We start from the raw sequence: 8,044 nt of genomic DNA on the forward strand, positions 1-8,044 counted from the left end.
ATGCCTCGTGGGTGTGGGTAATCATAAAAAGGGTATTAACAATGCATGATTTGATAGTTTAGATAGCTGGCTGCATCAGCCTGCTGAACCCTTCTCTATTCCTGACTCCAAGACCACAGAGATGGGCCAGGACTCTCCTACTCCTCCGGGCACAGTGGGGGGTGAAAGGCACTGCCATTGCTGCCTTTTGACCCTCTTTTACTAGGCATCCATTCGGTTCATTCAACCAGTATTTATTAAGCACGTTCTGCATGGATAACACGGTCATAGGTCCTGGGACTACAGCAGTGGGGAAATAACAGCATCAGATAGTAAGTCTGTTGGGAGAGTTTGTGCTCTGTGGAAGAGAGTCATTCTCCATGCCTCCCTTCTCCTCTACCCTGTGCTCTCCAACCTCCCACCTCTGCTGTAACGTTACCTTTGCGTCATCTGTCTACCCATCCGCCCTCCCACCGAACCCCCCACCTCCATTCCTGCTCCACACTGGGCAGAGCCTAGGCGGTATGACACAATCAGTTTCCCCAAGCACTCTCTGTGACTCCTCTCCCACCTCCAGCTATGGACACTGGGCTCCCGTGAGTCTTCCCAATCAGGCCTGGCAAAGCAAAGGTCAATCACCCTGCAGATGAGGGCCCCTTGGGCTTTATTCAGACACAAACTAGGGGGTGAGCTGAGAGACTTCTGGAAGCAGCAAAAATCGCCGTTGAGTCCAGTGCAACCAAGGGTATCCTTCTAAAATGCCTTTACCTCTGAGTCCTTAAAAAACCGTCCTCTCTCTCATTATCTCCTATATCACATCAGAGCGGTAATTAGTACTGATCGGACCTCAGTTGTTGTTTGCAGAATGATCCCCTCCTGGACACTTGCTCCTCCCCCTCCTCATTTTCAATAAAAACAAACCACTTTGTATTTGCACAACATTGTACAAGTTAAAACGCGCTTTACCTGTTTGACAAGATCTCATTTCACCTTTAACCAACACTGGGGAAGCAAATATTTTATTTTATTATTTTTTAAACTTAATTAATTTATTTTTTTGGCTGTGTTGGGTCTTCGTTTCTGTGCGAGGGCTTTCTCTAGTTGCGGCGAGCGGGGGCCACTCTTCATCGCGGTGCGCGGGCCTCTCACTGTCGCGGCCTCTCTTGTTGCGGAGCACAGGCTCCAGACGCGCAGGCTCAGTAGCTGTGGCTCACGGGCCTAGTTGCTCCGCGGCATGTGGGATCTTCCCAGACCAGGGCTCGAACCCGTGTCCCCTGCATTAGCAGGCAGATTCTCAACCACTGCGCCACCAGGGAAGCCCCGGGGAAGCAGATATTGATGTGTGCAGATACTGATGTGTCATCTGAACATGTCAATGGCTTGTCTCAGGCCACAGAGCCTATCAGGCTGGTGCTATTTTGACTGTGCCACATTACCCTTTTGCTCAAAGCTTTTTAAAGAGCATATTCTTAGTAATCCCCATGTCTCTATTAATATACACATATATGCTGTATCTGAATATGGAAAATGCCCATAATCTGAATGTACGTGGCCCACACTTGCTTTTCTCAAACATATGCTCCTGGAAACTAATTGATAAAGTGGATTCAAGTTTCCCATAGGAAAATGTAATCTCTCAGAGTTATGTTGCTAACTGATGACCCAGTATGAACTGAATCACGGATTAGAATCAGAGTGTGTTGGGAAAACAGTGCTCTATCAACTAGAAGCTTCTAAAGTAATTTGATTTACTACTTGAACTCGTAAAAAAATGGACTTTTAGAGTTAGAAGAAAACTGTGAGGTCACTTAATGCAGATCATTTATTTTGCAGATGATGATCTGGGACCCAGGAAGGCGGAATGCATCCCACAAGGTCACATGGATGAGTCAAAGAGGGACAGAGACCAGAAGGAAGCTTCTGGTTCCTGCCTGGTGCTCTTTCCACTCACTTCCCTTTTAAAAGTCCTAACTCTATGCACACTGATTATTCCAAGAACCCCAGTGTGTGAGGAGTCTTTTTTTTTTTTTCTTGTTTCAACTCCTGTTTCTTTTTTCAAGACAAGATATAAATTACCTACAGAGGTTATAAGTGAACAGTTTGATGAGTGTTGACAAATGTATACACCTTAAAAGACATATCTAGGAGTGGAAGTGATGGATAATAGGGTAAATGTATATTTAATTTTATAAGAAACTGCCAAACAGTTTCTTAGAGTAGCTGTACTATTTTATATCCTACAAGCAATTTATGAGGGTCTCAGTTTCTCCACGTCCTCACCAACACTTGTATGCTCAGTCTTTCAAATTTTAACAGTTCTAGTGGATGTAGAGTGCTATCTCATTATGGTTTTAATTTATATTTCCCTGATGATGAATGATGTTGTGCATCTTTTTATGACCAGTGTACTACTAAGTGTACCTAGGATATATTATAAATTCAACCAAGTGAATAAACAAGCTAAAGAGTGATGATTTTGTTAATCCCCTTAAACTTAAGTGCTTTAGAAATTTAGATACTCTGGTTTTCTTTTCATGAATCTCCAGGCAAGATTTAATTGATGCTTTCTTTTCTCTCAATAAATTACCTGTGGCAAGCAGATTTATTCAGAAGCATGCCATTAGTGATTCTTTCTAAAGTATTTGTTCCAGCAATTAAATATTTGATGATTTCAGTAAGGACATTAGTTATACAAATTTAAGAGGGGCAGCAATGGACTCTAAGGGAAAGTGTGGCCTTTGAAGTCATAGAGAATTAGATTTCAATTGTAGCTCAGGTTCTTACAAGTTTCAGTTTTTTTGCCTATAAAATGGAGACAAGGATACCTACTGTGTTAGTTTTTTATTGGTGCGCTAACAAATTGCCACAAATGTGGTGGCTTAAAACAAACAAATTTACTTTACAGTTCTGAAGGTTAGAAGTCCAAAATGGGTCTCACTGGGCTAAAATCAAGATAGAGGCAGGGCTGCATTCCCCAGGGTTTCCTTGCCTTTTCCAGCTTCTAGAGGCTGCCCATATTCCTTGGCTGGTGGCCCCTTCCACCTTCAAAGCAGCAATAGCAGGTTGAGCCTTTCTCATGTCACATCACTCTGACTCTGCTCTCACTGTCACATCTCCTTCTCTGACCCTGACTCTCCCACTTCCCACTTTCATTAATAAGGGTCCCGTGTTGACACTGGACCCACCTGGATAATCCAGGAAATCTCCCCACTCAAGGTCTTTAACTCAATCACACCTGCAAAGTCCCTTTCATCATGTAAAATAACATATTCATGGTTTCTGGGGATTAAGATGAAGACAACTTTGGGGGGCCATTATTATTCTGTGAACTGCACCTAATTTACAAGGTTGTTGTGAGGATTAAGAGAAAAGATATATAAACTATCTGGGTAATGGAGACTGTTCAGTGATGAAATCCGATGTTAAAAGACATGCAAACATGAAAAGATGCTCAATATTGCTAATTATTAGAGAAATGCAAATCAAGACTACAATGAGGTCATCACCTCACACCAGTCAGAATGGCCGTCATTAAAAAGTCTACAGGCTCCTTGGTGGAGCTAATGGCGGACTCCAGGAGGGCTCACACCAAGGAGTACTTCCCAGAACTTCTGCTGCCAGTGTCGCTGTCCCCGCGGTGAGCCACAGCCACCCCCCGCCTCTGCAGGAGACCCTCCAACACTAGCAGATCACCAATCAGAAGAGACTCTCTTCCTGGGTCAGCGATGGAATGAGAGAGTCCAAGAGAGCTACACCAGTGGAAACTTCTCCCACAGAAATAGGAGAGGAGCAATTAAAATAACGTCTTCAACCCCAGCGCCTGCTCCAGGAAGACCCACAATAGGAAGAAGAGGGCTTTATTCAGCCTTAAAGGTGCACAGTAGTTCATTGCTATTCTCCAGGAGAGTAGAAAAAGCCTCCTACTGACGTGGTTACAAAGGAATTCGACAACGCCCAGCCCCACTTCGACACGTGAGGTGGTCCTTTTCCAGGCATGATGCACAGCAAATCTTAGCAGAAGCCCAAATCTCTAAACAATAAAGAGCAAATACTTCCAAATTCTGCAAAGAGGCGCTGGACACATCAATGAAGTAGCTAAGAAGTGGCCAAATCCCTTCCTGAATCCTTTAGCCCATCACCCACCTCCATTCTTCACATAAGAGAAGCCTAGAGATTTGTTCCAGAGAGATTTCTTTGCAGAACATTGTTGAGAACATAGGGAAAAGTCTTCCCTGCCAAGCCGAGAAGGCGAACTCCAGTGGCTTCCAGGATCAACAGGGGTCCAGAGTAGTGAGAAAATTCTTGAAAGGATGTAACAGGTATGTCTTAGAGTTTGGCAGGACAGAATAAGTTGTCTGGTTCTTACTCTGGCAGAGGGCTGGCTGGAGCTGCCAGCAAAGCTAGAAGCTGCAGCAGGAGAGGCCTGGAACTTCAGAGTTCACAAAGACGTCGACTGCCTCCATGGGTTGAGAGGCAGCCTGCCTGGGCTGCGGTTTCCCAGGAGGAAGAGGCTAGAATTGTGCTGAGAGTAGGGGTTCAACATTATAGTGAGAGAGGATTGGTGAATAGTGCAGCATGAGAGGGCCTTGAAGGGAGGGGGGGGGGGTGTGCAGAAAAGATTAACATAGCAGACCTGACTGCTCTCCTGTGAAAGACCTGCTTACAAGGTTGGCCCTTGACTGGCCTTGACTGTGTCTCAGAACGCAGAGTGTTCCCACTGTTCCCAGAACTGATAACAGTTCTGGCTCCCTCTGCCTAAATTGTGTGTACAAACCATTTGGTTTATTTATTTATTTAATAGATCTTTATCGGAGTATAGTTGCTTCACAATACTGTGTTCGTTTCTGTTGCACAACAAAGCAAATCAGCCATATGCGTACACATGTCCCCACATTCCCTCCCTCTTGAGCCTCCCTCCCATCCTCCCTATCCCACCCCTCTAGGTCATCGCAAAGCGGATCTCCTTGTGCTATGCTGCTGCTTCCCACCAGCCAACTATTTTACATTCCACAGTGTATATATGTCGATGCTACTCTCACTTTGGTTTATACTGAACACTTGCTTTCCTTCTGGGAGTCTAGAACTTGGTATGTGCCAGGCAGAGGTTGCCTACCAACCAGCCCTCTATAAACACTCTGGGTGCGTAGTCTCCAATGAACTTCCCTAGTTGGCAACATTTCATACACGTCACAACTCCTTGCTGGAGAATGGTGTCCTCTGTGACTCCACTGGGAAGGATTTTTGGAAGCTTGTGCCTGGTTTCCCCGACTTTGCCCCATGTGTCTTTTCCCTCTGCTGATCTTGCTCTGTATCATTTTGCCATAATAACATATAGTTCTGGGTGCCACTAAAAAAAAAAAAATAGTCTACAAATAATAAATACTCGAGAGGGTGTGGAGAAAAGGGAACTCTCCTACACTGTTGGTGGGAATGTAAATTGGTGTAGCCACAGTATGGAGGTTACTTAAAAAAACTAAATATAGAGCTACCATATGATCCAGCAATCCCATTCCTGGGCATATATCCAGAGAAAACTCTAACTCAAAAAATACATGCACCCCGATGTTCATTGCAGCACTATTTACAATAGGCAAGACGTGGAAGCAACCTAAATGCCCATTGACAGATGAATGGATAAAGACGATGTGGTATATATACACAACGGAATATTACTCAGCTATAAAAAAAGAATGAAATAATGCCATTTGCAGCAACATGGATGGACCTAGAGATTATCATACTAAGTGAAGTAAGTCAGACAGAGAAAGACAAATATCATATGATATCACTTACATGTGGAATCTAAAAAAATGATAGAAATGAACTTATTTATAAAACAGAAATAGACTCAGAGACAGAGAAAATAAACTTATGGTTACCAAAGGGGATAGTGGGGCGGGGGATAAATTAGGAGTTTGGAATTAACATATACACACCACTATATATAAAATAGATAACCAATAAAGACCTACTGTATAGCACAGGGAACTATATTCAACATCTTGTAATAATCTATAATGTAAAAGAATCTGAAAAAGAATATATATATGTATATATCTGAATCACTTTGCTGTACACCTGAAGCTAACACAACATTGTAAATTATACTTCAATTTTTAAAAAATGATTTTAATAAAAGTAAAAAAAAAGAAAAAAGTTATAATTTTAAATTCCAAAGGGGCGGGGGGAAAGACATGCAAAGTCCAGCATACAAGGCCTAAAGCTCAACAATTTCTGTTCCCTTTCCCTCCCCCCTTGGAAGGATCTAGAGAAGAGTGGTCTCTTGAATTGTATTCTCTTGCCAGTCTATTCTCTACTCTTTTTACAGCAGTAAGGTAGCCTTGGCCGGAGGAAAGAGGTCCAGATGGGCAATTAGCAGTGGTCTAGAGGACAGAGAGAAAAATGGTCAAACTAGTTTACTTTGGGGATGGTAAGGAGCAGTTAAGGATATGGCAGGCGTTTGTGGTTTAACAAGCGTTTTCCCAGGTCAGGGTCCTGGGAGCATAATTGACCACAATAATGGCAACCAAACAGCATTTCTCCGGCTTAAGTCCCAGCCTGCAGCATTGCAGGACACCTAACCCTCACCTCCACCCCCTCAAGAGCCTCCTGGTTCCAGCAGAGACCTAGGGCAACTATATCCCTGCTGCACACTACGTTCCTCATTGCTGCTCCCCAGCAGTGGGCCTCACCTGTGCTGTCCGGCCCATGGCACCTTCCTCCCCCCTCTGCTGATGTGCTGGCAGTCTCAGAGAAGCCTGACACTAGGGCCAAGTTCTGAGCCAGGCCACTGTCAGGCCCACGCACACCTAACCTCCTCTACTTCTCCACTTCTGTTATCTGCTCCGGGTCTCAGACCTGAGTTTACATTTTACTGCCACCACCCACATGCCAGTTCTGCAGGATTGTGTAGCCCATCCAGGCCTGTTCTCCACTGAAGTCACCAGAGCCATGCCTCCCTATGTCCACCTCCTCCCACCACACTGCGCTTGGCTCCAGAGCACCTTTCTTGACCTCGTTGTATACGTGCATGTCTATTACAACAACATTCCAACAGATGGCAGTCTAGAGCCTTGAGGAAGGGGTGCATTTTCTAATTCACAAAAAGCTGCTGTAAGGGCTAGCAGCAGCGTCCCTGCCACGGTGGGACCTTGAGAGCTTATTATCCCTCTTCTGGTACATGTGAGGCAAATTCAGCCCGGCGGACCCTGTGCTCTGAACTTCTGATACCACCCGCGGCACAAAGGAACCAGAGAGCAAGTGCTAGCCTTGATCAGCACAGAGATGCTCAGCATGTCCCCCACCCAGGCTAAAGGAGAGAAGCACCCCTTCTGAGCTGCCTGGCAGGGGTGGGGAGATGGGGGGTAGTACCATCCCTTCTTTCGAGGTCCCTGGCACCGTCGTTGGAGAAGATCTCTCTCACTGGCATGCAGGAGGGATGAAGACGCCCCCTCTCCCTTTCTGCCCCGCCCCCAGCTGCGGAAGCTACTACCCCGCAGATGTATTAAGGTCCAGGGTTGGAAAGCAGATGTTTCTCCTTTTCTGGCTCCACGACTCCCTAAGGCATTGCAAACAAGGGGGTGCCTATACAGGCCTTGCTGAGTGACATACAAGTATCCACTGGTGGCCTTGAATGTGCTCAAAGTAAAATGAAAGGCATGAGAAAGCTCAGGCTGCCTGTTCTTATAGAATGAGTCACACTGAGCAGAGGGTGTGAAATATTAACAGTGCAGCCCAGAGCACTCTGAGAGTTTAAATCCTCCGATAGTTTAAAAGCAGGGGATATGCTGTATGGTGTGGCAGGAAGTCACAGGCCCTAAGGCTTGGGCACCAAGGGAACGGCCAGAGTGTCATAACAGAGAACAAGTTGTCAACCACCAATTACGTCAATTAGTGGCCGCATGGGTCAGTGGAAGGGGTGACACCAGAGAAAGAGATGATTTCTATGAAGGACCAGTCTGTGTGGCGAATGAGCTAGTTAGTGGCTGACAAAGAAATTAATGGTGAAATTAATGATGAAACTAATGAGAAAATGGCCCCAAGCGGGAACTCAGCAAACATTGGC

The sequence above is a fragment of the Balaenoptera physalus genome (assembly GCF_965194825.1).
Source record: "Balaenoptera physalus genome assembly, chromosome: 8".
NCBI classification, from domain to species: domain Eukaryota; kingdom Metazoa; phylum Chordata; class Mammalia; order Artiodactyla; family Balaenopteridae; genus Balaenoptera; species Balaenoptera physalus.